This window comes from Chiloscyllium punctatum, chromosome 47 (genome assembly GCF_047496795.1).
Source record: "Chiloscyllium punctatum isolate Juve2018m chromosome 47, sChiPun1.3, whole genome shotgun sequence".
Classification (NCBI taxonomy): domain Eukaryota; kingdom Metazoa; phylum Chordata; class Chondrichthyes; order Orectolobiformes; family Hemiscylliidae; genus Chiloscyllium; species Chiloscyllium punctatum.
Window position 1 is genome coordinate 12,886,656 of NC_092785.1, and position 20,669 is coordinate 12,907,324.

Below are 20,669 nucleotides of genomic sequence, written 5' to 3' on the forward strand. Positions count from 1 at the left end.
GTTTGATTTGATTCAATTTGATTGATTTATTGTGACGTGTACGGAAATGCACTGAAAAGCTTTGTATATGAGCAGTACAGGGAGATCACACGAGGCAACGATGTGCAGAACAAAAGCTTTTGACAGAGTTATATAGGTTATATTGCACAAGGCGTACAACAGAGGTCAGCGTTAGAAAAATCAGCATTACTTGAGTCAAGAGTCCATTCAATAGTCTGATAACGTCTGAGCAGAAGCTGTTTCTGAACCTGTTTGTGTATGGTCAGGTTTCTGTACCTTTTGCCTGATGGAAGAATTTGTTGGGTATCATTACCGAGGCGGCAGGGGTCTAATGGAGTCGATCGATGGAAGTATTGCTCACATGATGGCCTGGGTTGTCAGGATGTCTGACTGGGATAAAGTCGAAGATTTATGCAGATAATGAATTGGTTGAATGATCATCAATTTCTGATTGTGTTTCTGATATACAGAGTCTGCAGTTCCTTTGGTTTTGTTCAGCCCATTCTCTAGCTTGTTGCACAGGAAGATGTCATTTAGAATTTGGAGGCAATGGCCCAGTGGAGTTATCACTGGACTGTCAATCCACAGACCCAGGTAATGTTCTGCGGACACAGACACAGCAGATGGTGTTATTTGAATTCAATAAAAGTCTGAAATTAAAGAGGCTCATGATGACCGGTTCAGAGAGGGTAACTGCCATCCTTTCCAGTTCACTACTACGTGTGACTACAGACGCATAACAATGTGGTTGACACTGACCTGCCCTTTAGGCAATTCTTGATGGGTGATAAATGCTGATGCTAGCCAGCGACGCCCTTATCCCTGAATGAAGAAAAACAAAGCCCCTTCTTGAACCTGTAACAGAGGAATTGGAGGGGCAATTCCACCCATTTTTTAAATTGGAAAGGGGACCAGCAGAAGGCCATTCATCCCCTCTCAAGTGGGTAAGAACAGTCGATGGGCATAACATCAGCCCACACTATTCGCCTTGAAAAAACAACAAGGCACGCGGGAAAGGGTAGGTGTGAGGAGAGGGAATTTTTGTGACGTCCAATTACAATTGTATTGGGAATGAGGAACAGTCGTTGGGATGGAAAGAAGTTATCCTTGAAGGCAATGCAACAGGGATCAACTAATTTTGTCAATGGGCAGAGTATGAACAAAGCTCATTTTGAATTTGCAGGGATAAGACCATTTGTTGATTGCGTACAGGAAGGCAGTGCTCCTCCCCCCAACACTGACTAAATGTGGAAATCATCTCCTTTATTCTGCATGTTATCCTTTCTCTCGTCCCCAGTATTTAATCATCAATATTATCCTGTATGCAATCCACTGTCTTCCCCAGTGTTTAATTGTCTCCTGATACTCTAACTTTCAAGTTCTCTCTCTCTCTCTCTGGATTTAAGCCTTTGTCCGTATTCCAACTCTCTGTTCACTACCTTGTATTTACTCCTTTCCCTATTTGTCTGGATTTCGCCTCTACAATGATTCTTTGCACAATACGATCATTATCTGCATTTGATCTTCTCTATTTCCTTGTGTTACCCATCGCTCATACTTTGTATTCAGCCCTCTATGTTACTCTCTAATTAACCCTGTCGATACTACTTTCCGTTGAGGTTGGTCAGAATTACTCTCCATTGCACCAGATCTATGTAAACAGGACACAAGATAATCATGAACTTCCACTCTGTATTCATCTTTCTCCCTATTACTCTCTAATTATCCGTCTCTCTCTATTACTCTTCATTTAATCCTCTCCACTTGAGGATCTGAAACCTGAATTCAGGCTGAGGTAACTAGCTGTTGTCAGGAAGAACTAATTAATACATATTCTTACGAACATAGGTGTAATTAAAATGGCTTCATAACACAAATAACATAACAATGGCTTCTAGGCTGCAAATTGACAATTCTGCTTAAAGCTGCATAAAATGGCTTTTAAACAACTAAAGCTGCATAATTGACTTGCCCACAATCTGTCTCAACAACGATTAATAGACAATGCTTCCTTTGCAGCATAGAAATAACTAGACTAGTTTCTGGCCATCCTAACTGACCTTCAAGTGCAGGGCAAAAACTCAGTGGGTGAGATAAGAATGGTTGAAGTTTTGAGAAATAAAGTTTGTTCCCCGGAAATATCATTGGCTTAAGTTGCTGTCAATAAATCAATTTCATTAAATTGATCGGGAATTGTTTAAATGAACTGTACGATTGTCGCCTGTACCTCTCTTTAAGAAAAGTATAAAAATGTCTTCGTTTGTAGCCAGTTCCTCTCAGCAACACAGGAGTTTTTAACCTCTGTGTTTCTGGATGATCTGTGCTCAGCCGTGAGGAAAAAAAATGTGAAGTCATCAAGTACCAGACCGATTGCTTTAATTTATTGACTGTTTGCGGAACAGACATACCACCAGACACCCCCGCCTCGGCACTGGCACCAGGGGCCCAGATCTTCGTCTGCTGCTGTGACTCGGACTCGGAATGGATGGATTTCTGTCAGCAGTTGACTTCAGAGGATTCAGCCAGCCAGACATGAGTATTTTTACCCGTTTGGTTTCCTTCTCATTCATGTGGTGGTTAACCCGACACCTCGCTACTTAACATCTCAGTCCAGCCGGAATGAAAGAAAGGTGTCTGGGACCCCAGGGAATCGAGGACTCCAGGATGTCAGGGACTCCCACTAACAGGTCGGGGACCTGTGCGTAGAGTGGGTCACTCTCAAAAGGGAGGGGTCGGGGGACCCCAGGGAATCGGGGGATGCCACTAACAGGTCGGGGACCCTCAGGTAGAGTCGGGGACTCAGAATAAGTCGGATTGGTGTTGTTTAAGAATGTCGAGAAAGTTTCGCAGAAATCATTTTTCTTGGTCATTGTCGGATTGTTGATTAGTGAAAGTTTTAGGTCGAGGTTATCTTCTCTGTTTTATCTGTTCAGCTTGACTTGTCCTGCTTTGCTGCTTTGTCTTGTTTGTCCGCTGTGGTTTTGTTCTGATTGTTTGGCTGTTTGTTCTTTGGTTATGGAATATAGAAGGTGGTTGCTGCTTTTGTTGCATTAAAGAAAATAAAGCTGTCTCGTGATAAAATTCTCGCACACTTGGTTAAGCAGCTATGTGCCACAGCCAGGATTTATTATACTAGTGTGTGCGTGTCTGTGTGTGTGTGAGAGAGAGAGACTCAGTTGATTCTGCATCATTTGACATCAATACAAACTTGCTCTCAATTTCTCCATAATTCCATGCTTCTGTCAAAGATGATTTTCACCACTCTCACCCCAACGTGTAGTACTAATGAAAGAATTGACCGAATGAAGTAAAGCAGTAGCAATACGTCTGAGCCTCTGGTGCATAATCATTCTGTTCAAGGATGAGAGCAGGACTCTGCTCAATTTTATGTATAATCTAAACCTAACATGGAGTAAAATCACTTCAGACTTTAACATTTACTCATTGAGTGGAGGAATTGCATGAACCTTATTTAATTTCGTTACATTTTGTAAAACTGGAAGATCCAAGGTATCTCTTTTAAACAGCATAGTTTTCAGAAAATGATACTAGCAGATTTGATTTTTGTTTCAGACTCGTTATTTGCACTTAATTTTAAGTTTGCCGTGTTTCATTGGTGATTATGGTCTGCCAGTCATAACTTTCTCTGATATCAATTCCCCTTCCTTAATGACAATTGAAGTTTCAGTTCAACATTAAGTTGCGATAAATCATATAACAAAATTACCATCCTATTCTTAATACCTGCGTCTTTGGATTCGCCAGTTATTCGAGCATGAGAATTTTTTTGTTATCGTGTGAGTAGACAAGAACTTCTAATGCAGCAGCGGTCAATTCACGGCCAATAGCATTGTAAATGACCAATGACTGATCAGGACTGCTTAAGGAACCTAATCTGGGATTTAAATTGAAGGACTAGAACCAGGTAATTATAATGGATTTCAGAGTTGGAAATTGTATGCATTTTACATTTTAAATATTGAACAATGAATAAATGAATTTCCACCTTATATTGATGACTTATAAAATGTCTTAATCACCTGTTCACTTTTCAGCTCTGAATTACAGATAATGATTATTTTATTTACTATTATTATGTTATTAATTGGATTAGCCCAGATTCACAAGCGCAGAATTAATTGTCGGGATCACTTGGTCTTGTTATTTTACACATTATTGGTGACCTATATCATTGCCTGTTGGTTAATTTGAAGAATGGCTGCATTAATTTGATGATAACTGAAGAATATAAAAAATACTTTACTGGCCAGTTGAGTTGAGTTTGCATGTGATTGGGGAGAGATGTATTTCTAGCAAATGGAACTCCCAAAAGATGGGAGGTGTTGTGAATGGGTAGATGGAGAAATAAAAGGGATATGAGAAAAATGTAAGGCTACTAAGGCTGAGGAATATACAAAAAGGTTAAACAAAAACGCTATAAATCTAGAACTTAGATTCTACTCGGAATCCCGAGCCTATGTCTATCTTACCAACCCTATTTGAAAATGGGGATTTTGTTCTTGGATACCCTTGGGAAAGGAGAGAATGGTTAACACTCTCTTACAATGGACACGCCGCGGCCTCTAAACTCGATGCAAGGAACCCCTACTGCTGATAATGTCACAGGGCACCTCCATCATTGCACGGTCATCAGACGACCCCCATGCAAGCGGGGTGATGATGAAGATCGAACTTACCCTATTATATGGACTCATCTTGGTCGGCATTGGTGCTCAAAGACGGACGGTTTACCCGTCCGAGATTGAGCAACCAGAGACTGTGTCTTTTTGTGCCGAGAGACTGATTCTTTCGATGCATGGAAAGTTACCAAGAATGATTGTCGCAATGGTCAACTGCATCAAGAAGATTGGACAGTTCGTTTATTGGACAAGTCTCAATGGTCTTTACACTGTCAAGGTGCAGTTTGATTTCAGTTGTGATATGAGTGGCCCTAGTTAGCCTGTCCTGTATTCAAAGAGGTCTAAATTGGCACATCCCAGAAGAGAAATTGGGGAAATATTATATTTCGCGAACAATATGTTTCCTCAAATTCGCAATAAACTATATGGCTGGGATGAAGTGGTCTGTTATGCCATTACATCAGCAAAGGACTCGTTGACCACTTTCCCCTCCCGTCCACCCCATCCCAACATAGGAATCTGGAACGCTTCTTAGTCGTTTTTTGGACATGATATTTCATTTGACTATTAATTATACCCACCTGCTTGTTGCTTTTGGACATGCTCCGTGATCGCCTATCCCAATTGTAACGACAGAATGTTATGGGGGTACATTTACGTGAATGTGTCCAAGACTATTCCATGCACCTTGATTAAATGGACCAATGGCGACTGATCCCCTGTGGGGCCTCGCATCTCATGCATATGCCTATGGGAGGAGTATGTCTCTGTAACCCTGTTATTACTGGTGTTCAGGCCCTTTGTGGTATGGTTAACAGCACTACCAACCTTCACTGTGAGACCCCGAATGGCATCTCCGTCTTCCCCATTCTTGAATGGAAGGAAACATTCTGGGACAATAACCACATCTATTACCATAGGAAGCACCACATTTACATTGAGCAGCTTTCATGATCAGTGTTCAGCGCAACCACACTTTGGAGTCATGGCCGACACATATATTCGGGAAGTTGTAAAGCCAGGCCTGTTTTTTATTGCAAGCTCCCTCCATTATCTAGACTAAACCTGGTTATTATTTTTCCAGCCAATTCAAAGCAACCAACTTACTTGTTCTTGGTTGAAACAGGGATTCCCCCTGCTATAGCCGTAGGGACACGTTTCCCGACTACTCTTCGCTGTCCAATTACCTGGGAATGAGGGTTCCCTGCCAAAGTTCAGTTTTATTTGAGTTCTGCGTACACTGGAGGGGTGCTCGGGCTTTGGACAACACTGAAGCTCACTCTGTGTACGATGAATTTCTTAGTACTATTTTCCTTCGGAGGATCTTCTGGAATGATGAGCTATCTAAAACGAAATTATCTTATTTGTGGTCTCAGACTCTTGGGCAACGAGACAGTCTTCGCCTTGGCAGGGGTTTAGGACATGCTCTCAGAATTATGCCGAACTTCCAAACAAAAGCGGTACGTCTTGGACTACCTACTCGCCAAAGAGGGTGGGCTTTTTGCCATTGTAAAGGGCAAGTTTATGTTGGGGTTACTGACCGCATCGAGAATATTACCAACCATGTAGATAACATCCACACCTTCCTAACTCAAATGACAGAAGGCACGAAATGCGGAGATTTGGGTTTTGGCTCATGGTACAACGGGTTGATAAGTCTGGCCATGTCTATTGTTATTGTTTTAATTTACCTCTTTGATGGCGTTGCTCTGACTAAATGTATTATTGGTAGGCTAATAATTTCTGTTGACAACATCGGTTCACCCCATAAAATGCTTCTTCTCCATCCAAATGAAGATGAGGACGTGCGATTGCCTACCATTGGTTCTTTGGAGGTGGAGAAGGATATATGTCATTCTCTAGCGTCCATTTGATTGGACTGATCGAATCTGTTTAGATCAGAGTGGTGCTGGAAAAGCACAGCAGGTCAAGTAGCATCCGAGGAGCAGGAAAATCGACGTTTCAGGGAAAGACCCTTAATCAGGAAACTAATGGCATCAACAGGGCATCTAATCTAAGCCCTCCCATAATATGGTGTGGTCATGGATCGACTAAAGAGCGGAGATGAGGATCTGGAAACTGAAGACAGGCTGAGGTAACGAGTTGTTATCAGGATGAGTCACTGCAATCCTTCCTTTCATTGAATATTTCCCTGTCTTGTATCGTTCATTAGGCTTTGGTCCTTGAACTGAAGTAACAGTTCAGCTGTCAGGGTGCAGGAGCTACAGATACTGATAGTTAGATATTTCGCAGCTTGCCAGAAATGCGCTATTTAGACCAATGTGTGCACCGTGACCTGCTCAAGGATTCACTTGAACCTTTTCAGGAGATGAAAGACCATGATCAGACATGGACAGAACCACAACCAAAGGATCACTGAAACACACCCACACTCTCGCGCAAACATGCACGTACATGTAGAAACACACACTCACCCTCAAACTCACTTACACATACATGCAGATCACATACCTATACACAGAAATATAGTCAAAGTGAGATATAGGAACATACTGACAAACAAAAGCACACATAAACGTACACATATGCACAGATGCACAATAATACCATCTGTCTGAAACATGGAAACACATCAACACACAGACTACAGCAACATTCCAGCACCCTCACAACACACACGAATGAAAACAAAGTGCAGAAGGGGGCACATCTTCTCACACATGCGCGTGCACACATATGCACCCAGAAAAACAGGCATACTGAGAAACATCCATGTATGGACAGAATGCACACACATCCACACACAAAGAAATGCAGTCATACTGATGATTTAGAGATACGGTTGTTGGACTGGGGTGTACGAATTTTAAAATCACCCAACGTCAGATTCTGGTACAACAGGTTTGTTTGGAAGCACTAGATTCCAGCGTACTGCTCCTTCACCACCTGGTGAAATTTAGCAGGCACAGTGAGAAATCAGAACAAATCTACACACGGTCACACATGCGTGCGTGCGAGAGCGCACACGCACACACACACACACACACACACACACACACACGCACACACACACGTATGCACACACAAATACAGAAAGGAACACATTATGTACATGCCAAATACACACATGTCCACACGCAGAGAAATGCAGTCATACTGAGATATAGGAACACATCTCCAAATAAAGAATCAAACCTACAGCCCCACATACAGATGGAAAAGAACTCAGCGTAAGAGTCATTACACACCAACTTGCAAGGACTGACAGTAACTTCTTCAGCACACACACAAGCAGTTTCAAATATAGTTAATAAACCACAACGACAATGAGATATATATAGAGTGACTGTCCGAAATAGAGACACACACACAGAGAGGCACAGAGAGATCTTGACACACGGACAGACAGCCAAACACAGTCTGATCAACACACTCACCTGATTTAACATGAACACAGTCAGGCAGAGACACACCATACTCCCACAATAATACAATGACACTCAGAGACACACACACATGGTGTCATAGAACCGTCTTGACATGCGGATGGTAATACACACACACACACACACACACACACACACACACAAAACCACACGGTCATAGGACTGTGACCTCACAAACAGCACACACACAAGCAAAAACACAACAGCTTCACATTGCGCAAAGAGCACACAGATAAGCAATCACACAGGCACAATAACATACACTCACATAAGAACGCTTACTTTCTCGGGAACACTCAAACAAGATTGAATAACATATCCAAATATATAAACACATGAATGGAAATTCACCAAAATACTTTCCAATGCGCACAAAGGGAGACCCACACATAGATGCATGAACACGGTCATGATGTGTCAAACTCAGGGACATATCTAATGACAAAAACTGAGCGACACACAAACAAAGTGAGATCCCCATAACAGCAATGAAGTACACCCCTATGCAGAGACACACAGAGACAGTCACACACTGAAAGGGAGACGCATGAACACATTTCCCGCACAGCCACAGAGAGAAGAAAGGAAGATGATCAAACTCCAGAGGGAGAGACAGAGGGACCGAGAAAGAGATAGACAGAGAGACAGAGAAGGATAGACACAAAGGGAGACAATGAGACAGACAGACAGATAAACAGGTATAGAGACAGATCGATGCAGACAGGGAGGGACACACAGAGCGAGACAAAAATAGAGAAAGAGAGACACAGCAAGAAACTGAGAGATGGGGGGTTCAGCGTGAGAGTGGAACAACGACAGACAGGTGAGGTAGAGAGAGCGGGAGAAAGCAATATTTCTGTGAAGTAATTAGACAGGAGGTGGACCCAATAAGCTCTCAAAAACAAATGCACTTGTCCAACAACCAACTCAGATTAGGTGAAGACTGGCACCCGGAACCTTTCCCTGCTGGTTGTAATAAAGTTTTAATGTGAGCTGAACAGAGAGAATCTGACAATCATCATTGTGCAGGAACGACTGCTTCTGCCCAACACCCTCCTCCCCTGCAGGAGAAATGCAGACACCCATCATGCTGGTCTTTAACACTCACCCAAAGGGCACTCTGTGAAGACCCAATATTGCAGCTGAAACCATCACTCGCAGCCAGCCCGCCATTTAGAATCATTCCTCCAGCCGCTTTCCATCCTCTTTCCATCATAAGTGAAGAATTTACGCGACCAGAACTTCACTCTGAACTTGGGCAGAGTGGCTGTATAAAATAATGCGTTCGTGCTGCAGCTTAAATCCCTCAGCAGTTCTGCCATCAACATAAACTGGAATAGATGAGAGCTCTTCTAACAATATGCTTCTTTCGTGCTAAAGTACAAGGTGTTTGCATCCTGTGCTAACGACAGAAGTACAAAGCTGATTGATATGGTGATGAGAGATATCACCGACTTCCTCAGGTTCTCCATCCTGTGTCTTTGTGACTCTCTCCATTCCTCTGACCCTTCAGGCTCTTGCAGACTCGACTGGTCACTGAAATTTACCTGACCGTCAGAGTGTGCATCAACAGAAGTAACACGAATGGGACGAAAGGGGTTAAAATGATATCAAACCAGTTAAATCCCAGCCATTTGGCGTCAGGAAAATAAGTTGACTTTGTTACGCAAAACCTCGGAACATTGTCAATTATCCTCCAAGGTTCCAACCGAAAAGAGAAGGGAATGCGTTTTGAGTAGAGCAGAATGTCAGTTACAGCTGGAGCCACAGCCAAGGTTTTCTCTGTACAATATTTTCTTTTCACTTTCAAGCAGCAAATGGTCACAAAACGATCGACAGAGAAACGGACAGTGAACCAGACGGAACAGTCTGTGGCTACACGAATCAGGACAAAGATAGCACTGGACACAGGGGTATGTCCAGGAAACATTCTCGGTAATAATGATCTTTGAATTATCACAGCATGATCCCAGTGCTTATGAACAGCAGATACCCTGTTGCCATAGTCAACAGGCAGCGCGTAATGCAGTTATAGAGGCCGTACTTTCGCCATGACAGAACCAAAATAACCGGGAAATAATCAGAAGTCACTGAGCAAACATTCTTCATGACTGCTCAACGGAAGATCTTCATATCTAACTGGAACAGGGGATTGACAGATGGCAGAATGGCGCAATTTTTAAGGTGATTAACCAAGGTAAAAGGTTTGGAGGGGATTTGAGGAAAAGGCTTTCACTCAGAGAGGGGTGTGGGTTTTGATACGTCAGTGCTTGGGAGGGTTATTGATGTAGGAAACCTCAAAACCTTTAACAACTAATTGGGAAGAGTCCAGATTTTGTTTCGCCTTGATAGCACAAGCTTGATGGACCGGCTGACCTCTTCAGAACAGTCGGGTTCCACAATTCAAATAATTATTTCTGGGAAGTAGGCTGGGAAGTGAAACATTTTTATAAAGGAAATAAATGAGTCATGAATACCATAATTATAAAAATGAATCAGAAACAGCTGGCGAAACTCATCAGGTATGGAAGCACCTGTAGAGAGTGAAACAGAATTAATACAATCATTCTTCATCTGAAAACGTTTCTCTGAACATTTGTCAAAGAACTCAAAACATCAGCTCGGTTTTCTTCTCACGCAAGGCCCTATCATTGCAAACAAAGGACTGGGGTTGATTCTTAAAGGGAATTGAGATTCATCATATTGATGATTATCTACAATGAAACATTTGTTCTACTGGTCTTAGCATGCTGGGCGAAATCAGAGTCTTAGAGATTTAGAGGAAGGAAACTTTGTTCCAAGTCGTCCTTGCTGATCAGATAGTCTGTAATAATAGCGTCCCTTTTGCCCTCATCTCCATCAAAATCTTTCCTCCACATTTACCCATCCGGTTTTGTTTGAAATGTTGCATTTGTGCCACTCTCCAATATTTCATCTGGCAGTTCATTCCATATATGCACCACACTTTGTATGGAAATGGTTTTCCATTAGGTACGTTTTAAATCTTTCCACTGTCACCCTGAACCTATGCCCCGGGCCTCTGGACTCCCCCACCCCAAAGGAAAGAACTTGCCTATTTATCCTATCTATGCCCCTCACGATTTTATAAACCTCTATATGATCACTCTTCAGCGTCCAAAGCTCCATTAAAAACAGACTCAGCCTATTCAACCTTTCTCTATTACTCAAACCCTCCAAACCTGGCAATATCCATGTAAATCTTTTATGAACCCTTTCATGTTTCACACCACTCTTCTGATAGGAGGGAGACCAGAATTGCACAGAACTTTTCCAAAAGTAGTCTAACGAATGTCCTGTACAGGTACAAAATGAACTCACAACTCCTCTAATCAATGCTCTGAACAATAAAGGAGCACATACGAAACGGCCTCTTCATTATCCTAGCATCCAAAGACTCCACTTTCAGGGAACTACAGAACTGCACTCCAAGGTTTCTTTGCTCAGTAACGTTCCCCAGGAGCTCACATTAGTGTACAGGTCCTTCCCTGGTTTGCTTTTCCAAACTGCAGCACCTCACATTTACATAAAGTAATCTCCATCTGCAACTCCTCAGTCCATTGGCCAATCTGATCAAGATCCCGTTATACACGGACATAACTTACTTTGCTATCTACTATTAGATACATTTTGGTTACATCTGCAAATTTACTAGCTATACCTCCCATATTCACATTTAAATCATTTATATAAATGACAAAAAGCAGTGATTCAGTATCAACCCTTGTGGAACACCACTGGTCACAGGCCTCCAGTCTGAAAAGCAGCCCTATACCACCACTCTCTGCCTTCTACATTCCAGCCCATCCTGTATCCAGATTGCTAGATCTCCCTCTTTTCCATGTGGTCTGAACTTGCTAATCAGTGTACCATGAGGAACCTTGACAAACTCCTTACTGACGTCCATATAGATCACGTCCACCACTCTGCCATCACCAATCCTCTTCGTTACTTGTTCAAAAACTCAATCAAGTTAGTGAAACATGATTTCCCACGAGCAACGCCATGTTGACAACCACTAATTAGTCATTGCCTATCCAAATAGAGTGTACATATAAATCCTGTCAATCTGGATTTCCCTCCAACAACTTCCATACCACCAATGTCAGGCTCACCTGTCTAAAGTTTGCTGGGTTATCCTTACAACCTTTCTTAAATAGTGGCGCACATGAGGCAACTTGCAGTTTTCCAGCACATCACCTATGACGATTGATTATCCAAGCATCTCAACAAGGGTCCAGCATTCAATCCCCGAGCTAGCCACAGATCAAATCCTGGGGATTTATCAAACTTTATGCATTATTTCATAACCAGCTCATCCTGCCCTGTAATATGGACATTTTTCAAGATGTCACAATCTATTTCCCCACATTCTATGTTTTCCAGGCCTTTCTCCACAGTGAACAATGATACAGAATGCTCGTTTAGTATCTGCCCCATCTTCAGCCGTTCCACACATTGATTGACTTGCTGATCTTTGAGCGGTCTTCTCTCCTTAAATACCTTTTCGTCCTGAATGTATGTAAGAAATCACCTTGGATTCTCCTTAACCCTATCTCCTTAACTCTATTTGCAAAAATTATCTTTTGTCCCGTATGTGCCCTCCGGATTTCCCTCATAAGTGTACTCCTACTGCCTTTGTACTCTTTGAAAGATTCACTTGATCTCTGCTGTCTAAACTTATCTTATGCTTCCTTATTCCTACCAACCTCTTCTTTCACCCGAACAGGAACATACTCTAAGATCTTGCCAAATGGCCATCCTCCAATTTAGAACTTTAACTTTTAGAACTGTTCTGTCATTTTCCATCACTATTTTAATCGAACAGAATGCAAGTTTCTGGTCCCACAGTGTTGCCCCACCTACACCTCAGTCATCTGCCCTGTCTTGTTTCCAAGAGTAGGTTAGATTTTGTAGGTTTTCTACTCGGTACATGCACACACTGAAACAGAAAATTTTGATTTTCACACGAAGCAAATTCATCTCCATCCCAGCCCTTAGAAATGTGACAGTCCAAGTCTATATTTGGAAAGTTAAAATCCCCTTCCATGACCACACGCTTATTCTTACAAATAACTGAGATCTCTTCACAAATTTGTTTCTCAATTTCCCACTGACTAGTGGGGAGTCTATCGGGCAATTACACTAAGGTAAACAGCCCTTGCTTAATTCTCAGTTCTACACAAATATCTTCCCTGTATGTATTCCCAGGAATATCCTCCTTAAGTGAAGCAGTTAAATTATCCGTAATCAAAAAGCAAGTCCCGCCACCTTCTCTTGTGCACCTTCATTTCCTTCCTGCAGCACGTCCATCGTGCAGGTTGACGCTGCTCGTCCTGTCAATCCCTGAAAGCCATCTGTGTAATTGCTATGATATTCCAGTCCCATGCTCCGAACTATGACAGCAAATCACCTGTCTTCCCAGTTCGGCATCTTGTACAGAAATAAATGCAATTTAATTTGGCAGTCCGCCCTCATTCTCTGCTTTGGGCAACCCTACACTGACTATTGGACTTGCACCTTTTCCCAGTTGTATCAGTCTCAGACTGATTTATTTCCTCATGATCGCCCTGGTACACCACCCCAGCCCCGCACCTCCACCATCCCCGCACCCCCCACTCCAACTTTACTAGTTTCAATATTCCTGAACATCACGCACAAATCTCCCTGCAAGTAAATTAGTTTTCTTTCAATTCAGGTGCAATCTGTCCTTGTCATAGAGGTCACTTCTACTCCAAGAAATATTCCAATGATTCCAAAATGTGAACCCTTCTGCCTTGCACCAGCGCCTCAGCCATGAATTCATCTGCTATATCTTCCTATTCCTATAATCACCAGCTCGTGACAACTAGAGTAATCCAGATATTACTACTCCCAAGGACTTCCTTCCTGCCTGACGTCTTATATTTCCCCTTCAGAATTTCCTCCTTTATCCTTCCTATGTTGCTAGTTCCAATATACACAAAGACCTCCTGCTGGTCGCACTCCCCTTTGAGAAAGTCTGCACCCTCTCCGAGACATCCTTGATCCTGGCACTCGTGAGGCAACAAGCAGACTTGTCCGCGGCAATGTCTTTCTCTGCCTCTGAGCAAAGAGCCCCTGGTCACAATTGATCACTTCGAACCTGACATAACCCTAATTACATTAGAACCAGTCTTTGTACCAGAAACTTGGCTGTCAGTGCTACATCACTCCCTACAATTTCCTAAACAGCATATAAGTTTAAAATACACATGGCCACAGTAGACTCCTGCGGTAACTATACCCCTCTCCTGTCTTTCCGAGCTATAACACAACTACTTGACCGTGTCGGCTTTTGTTCACTTGCTTCTATAGCTTCCATCCATCAGACCACCGAGCTCCTGAAAATTGCTCATTGTCTCTAAATGCTGCTCCAACTGATCCATGCGATATGATCGGTTTTGCAACCAAGCATATTTACTGGAGACATAATCATCAGAACTTGGAAGGTCTCCCCCATCTCCCACATCCAACAGGTAGAGTACATCACTCCACTAAAGGCCATCTTCGCACCCTAATAATCTACACACCCAGAAAATACCACAGCTTTACTGCTCGAAAAGACAATGCTCCCGGCTAATGCAGTGCCTCGACTTTATATTTTTACATTTTAATCAAGTGACAGTTCTCAATCAAGCCGATAACCAAAAAGAACTCACACTACTCAAATGGTAGTATTACACAAAAAAGAACTCAGCAACACAACATTTAAAAACCATAAATGTACCTACTCCTGTGCTGTGAACTCTCCTATACAGGCGCCTCCTTTATTTACATTGTGTTGGGTTGACCTTTTTATCCCTAAATTTCCAAAATAATGCAACAGCTCATAAAACAATAATTATTATTCACGGAATTTGTGGAAGTCAGCGCTGACACCTAAAATACCCCAAGTATTGGAGCATCTCTCACAGCAACAATCTTTTCCCGTCCTCGAATTAGGATTACCTCGAATCGTCTGGTCAGTATATCACAAAAACATGAGTTGTTGCACTTGAGAAGATGTAATTGTCTGGCGGACATTACTAACAGAGCTGAGAATGGCTTGTTTCATCATCAAAAGTGCAAACCACGATCTGACTCATCTCTGCGGTGATAAACTAAGTTTCTGTTAAGTCATTGAATCCCACACAGTTTGTTTTGGAAAATGATCAATTCCTTGTAAAGTTTAGCAACTGTTCTAATTTGGCTGACATTCAGTCAGCAAATAATGGAAAATGCAAATAGGGAGATGTGACTTTTTACTGTATTCTCTGCATTAGCTGACTCAAATCGTTTTGGAATGTGCTTATTGATATTTAATGAATAAACAACACAATACAAAACAAGACAGGCAGATTACTACTGCAATTAGTGAATTGAGCAGCTCCAATCCATTGTATAATATGATTTTAAAAATCACATCTCGCTGACTCTCTATTATGTTATATCATGTCAGAGGCAATTAAACTTTAAATTGATAACCCAATGAAGGGTTCATGCCCGATACGTCATTTCTCCTGCTCATCGGAAACTGCCTGAATTGCTGTGCCTTTCCAGCATCACACTCACGACTCTGATCTCCAGCATCTGCAGTTATCAATTTCTCCTCGGTGATGACCAGTAATTTGCACTAAGCCGCATTTGTGTGAGCCAGCCAGTGTCTCATGTATTTCCATTGTTACAGATCTGGCAGGGGCTGAGGGAATTTGTTTTGCATTGGATCTTGTGCTGAGTGAGGGAGTAGTAACTTTGGGAGAGGTAATATGGAATTACATCTCATTGTTCATGCCTGATCAGTGTCTGGGGCATACAATCGATCTGGACGAATGTCGTTGGGGCGCAATGTATTTGAAGAGTGGGGTTAGTTTATGAGTTCATCGGGAGTTAGCCTAGTGTTTAATTGCCTCACTTCTGTTCCAGCACAAGCTGATTAATTATAGAACACGCCAGATCCTCGTCAGAAATCCAACTTGATGGATGATAACCTTATTTGTTTTAATTTAACAAAGTGATCTCTTGTTCAAAGTAAACACACAACGCTGCAAATATTGTTTCCTCATCAAAACAGAAGTTTATTGCAAAAAAATGACGACAAACGAGAATAAACCAAACTTCGCACCTATAACACAGAGTCAATGGCAATGACACGCAAGTTTACAGATGACACAAAGATTGGTGGAGTAGCAGAAATCATAAGGGACTGTCAGAAAATAAGGAGGATATAGATAGACTGGAGAGTTGGGCAGAAAAGTGGCAGTTGGCTTTCAATCCAGACAAATATGAGGTGATGCATTAAGGTAAGTGTAATTCTAGAGCGAATTATACAACGATTGGAAGAGCCTTGCGAAAAGTTAATGGACAGAGATATCTGGGAGTCCAGGTCCATTGTATGCTGCAGAGTTTCATCGAGTGGTCAAGAAGACATATGGGGTACTGAGCTAATGGTCGGATACTTGGTGGTGTGGTTGAGCAGAGGGATCTTGGTGTCCATGTACACAGATCTCTGAAAGTTGCATCGTAGGTAAATAGTGCTATGAAGAAGGCATATGGTGTACTGGCTTTTATTGGTAGAGGAATTGAGTTATGAAGTCCTGAGGTCATGTTGCAGTTGTATAAGACTCTGGTGCGGCCGCATCTGGAGTATTGTGTGCAGATTTGGAGCCATACTAAAGGAATGATGTGGAGGATCTGGAACAGGTGCAGAGGAGGTTTACCGGGATGTTGCCTGGTATGGTTGGAAGATCGTATGAGGAAAGGCTGAGGCACTTGGGGCTGTTTCCATTGGAGAAAAGAAGGTTTAGGCGTGACTTGATAGAGGTGTACAAGATGATTAGGGGTTTAGATAGGGTTGAACATGCGAAACTTTTTCCACGTATGGAGTCAGCTATGACAAGAGGGCATAGCTTTCAATTAAGGGGTGGTAGGTATAGGACAGAAGTTAGGGGTAGATACTTTACTCAGCGAGTCGTTCCTTCATGGAATGCCCTGCCAGTAGCAGTGGTGGACTCTCCCTCTTTATGGGCATTTAAACGGGCATTGGATAGGCATATGGAGGATAGTGGGCTAGTGCAGGTTCGGTGGGCTTGGATCGGCGCAACATCGAGGGCCAAAGGGCCTGTACTGCGCTGTATTTTTCTATGTTCTATGTTCTATAGTATGCTTGCCTTAATTGGACGGGGTATTGAGTATCGGCACTGGCAAGTCATGTTAAAATTATCCAAGACATTGTTTCGGCTGCATGAAGAATACTGTGTACAGTTTTGGGCGCCACATTACCAAAAGGATGTGGACGCTTTGGAGAGGGTGCAGAGAAGGTTTACGAAGATGTTGCCTGGTATGGAAGGTGCTCGCTATGAAGAGAAGTTGAGGAGGTTAGTTTTATTTTCACTGGAAAAAAAGAGATTGAGGGGGACCAGACTGATGTTTACAAAATCATGAACGGTATAGACAGGGTGGATACAGACAAGCTTTTTCCCAGAGTGAAGGATTCAATACCGAGAGGTCATGCTATCAAGGTGAGAGGTGGAAAGTTTAGGAGGAATACACGCGGCAAGTACTTCACAAAGAGGGTGGTTGTCGTTTGGAACGCGTTGCCAGCAGGGGTGGTAAAGGCAGGCACGGCAGATTCGGTGAAGATGCATCTCGACAAATACATGAGTAGGTGGGGAACAGAGGGGTACAAATGCTTAGGAATTGACCAACAGTTTTAGACAGTACATTTGGATCGGCTCAGGCTTGTCTCTCTTACAGACAGACTTTTCTGTGGCCAGCAGAGAAAAAAACACAATGGGTGTTGTTTCCCTGGTGCCAGGATCAAGGATGTCTCAGAGAGAGTGCAGAATGTTCTCCCGGGGGTGAGGGCCCAGCAGGAGGTCATTGTCCACATTGTAACCAACGACATTGGAAGGGAACAGGTTGAGTCTCTGAAGGGAGATTACAGAGAGTTAGCTAGTAATTTAAAAAGGAGGTCCTCAAGGGTATTAATATCAGGATTACTCACAGTGCTACGAAAGTGCGGGCAGGAATAGGAGGATATAGCAAATGAATGCATGACGGAGAAGCTGGTGTACAGGAGAAGGATTCACGTTTTTGGATCATTGGAATCTCTTTTGGGATAGAAGGTACCTGTCAAAGAAGGACGGATTGCACCTAAATTTGAAGGGGACTAACGTACTGGCAGGGAAATTTGCAAGAACTGCTTGGATTAAAACTAGCAAGATATGGGCGGGGGAGGGCGGGGATGGGTGGTTGGCGGTTGGGGGTGGGTGATGGGTGGGATCCAGGGAGATAGTGAGGAAAGTGATCGATCTGAAACGGTTACAGCTAAAAACAGAAGTGGGTCAAACAGTCAGGGCAGACAGGGACAAGGTAGGACTAATAAATTAAACTGCATTTATTTCAATACAAGCGGCCTAACAGGGAAGGCAGATGAACTCAGGGCATGGTTAGAAGCATTGGACTGGGATATCATAGCAATTACAGAAACATGGCTCAGCGATGGTCAGGACTGGCAGCTGAATGTTCCAGGATACACATGCTAGAGGAAGGATAGAAAGGGAGGCAAAAGAGGAAGGAGAGTGGCATTTTTGATAAGGGATAGCATTGCAGCTGTGCAAATGGAGGATATTCCCGGAAATACATGCAGGCAAATTATTTGGGGGGAATTGAGAAATAAGAAAGGGATGATCACCTTATTGGGATTGTATTATAGACCCTCCAATAATCAGAGGGAAATTGGGAAACAAACTTGTAAGGAGATCTCAGCTATCTGTAAGAAGAATACGGTAGTTAGGGTCGGGGATTTTAACTTTCCAAACATCGACTGGGACTACCATAGATTTAATGGAAAAGATGGAGAGGAATGTCTTAAGTGTGTACAGGACAATTTTTTGATTCAGTATGTGGATGTACCTCCTATAGAAGGTACATAACTTGACATATTCTTGGGAAATAAGGCAGAGCAAGTGAGTGAGGTGTCAGTGGGCGAGCACTTTGGGGACAGCGACCATAATTGTATTTGTTTATAAGTAGTGATGGAAAAGGAGAGACCAGATCTAAAAGTTGAAGTTCTAAAGTGGAGAAAGGCCAATTTTGACGGTATTGAACCTGATTGGAGGCAGTTGTTCACAGGTAAAGGGACAGATGGAAAATGGGAAGCCTTCATAAATGAGATAACAAGAATCTAGAGAAAGTATATTCCTGTCAGGGTGAAAGGGAAGGCTGGTAGGTATCGGGAGTGCTGGATGACAAAAAAATTGAGGGTTTGGTTAAGGAAAAGAAGGAAGCATATGTTAGGTACAGACAGTATAGATCGAGTGAATCCTTAGAAGAATAGTATAAAGAAAGTAGGAGTATAATTCAGAGATAGCTTTGGCAAATACAATTCAGGAGAATCCAAAGGGGTTTTACAAATATATAAAGGAGAAAAGGGTAAGTAGGGAGAGAAGAGGGCCCCTCAAAGATCAGCAAGGCGGCCTTCCTGTGGAGGCACAGAAATGGGAGAGATACTAAATGAATATTTTGCATCAGTATTGACTGTGGAAGAGGATAAGGAAGATATAGACTGTCGGGAAATAGATGGTGATATCTTGTAAAATGTCCAGATTACAGAGGAGGAAGTGCTGGATGTCTTGAAACGGTTAAAAGTGGATACATCCCCAGGATCTGATCAGGTGTATCTGGGAACTCTATGGGAAGCGAGAGAAGTTAATTGCCGGGCCCCTTGCTGAGATATATGTATGATCGATAGTCACAGGTGAGGTGCCAGAAGACCGAAGGTTGGCAAACGTGTTGCCACTGTTTAAGAAGGGTGGTAAATACAAGCCAGGGTACTATAGACAGCTGAGCCTGACCTCGGTGGTGGGCAAGTCGTTGGAGGGAATCCTGAGGGACGGGATGTACATGTATTTGGAAAGGCAAGGTTTGATTAGGGATAGTCAACATGGCTTTGTGCGTGGGAAATCATGTCTCACAAACTTGATTGTGTTTTTTGAAGAAGTAACAAAGAAGATTGATGAGGGAAGAGCATTCGATGAGCTCGATATGGACTTCAGTCGAGCGATCGACAAGGTGCCCCATGGGAGACTGATTAGCAAGGTTAGATCTCGTGGAATACATGGGGAACAGCCGTTTGGATAAAGAACTGGCTCAAAGGTAGAAGACAGAGGGTGGTGGTGGAGGGTTGGTTTGTTAGACTGGAGGCCTGTGACCAGTGGAGTTCCACAAGGATCGGTGCTGGGCCCTCTGTTTTTGGTATTTACATAAATGATTTGGATGCGAGCATAAGAGGGACATTCAGTAAGTTTGCACTTGACACCAAAATTGTAGGTGTAGTGGACAGCGAAGAGGGTTACCTCAGATTACAACAGGATCTGGACCAGATGGGCCAATGGGCTGAAAAGTGGCAGTTGAAGTTTAATTCAGATAAATGCGAGGTGCTGCATTTTGGGAAAGCAAACCTTTGCAGGACTTTTGCACTTATTGGTAACGTTCTTGGGAGTGTTGCTGAACAAAGAGACCTTGGAATGCAACTTCAGAGCTCCTTGAAAATGGAGTCGCAGGTAGATAGGTTAGTGAAGAAGGCGTTTGGTATGCTTTCCTT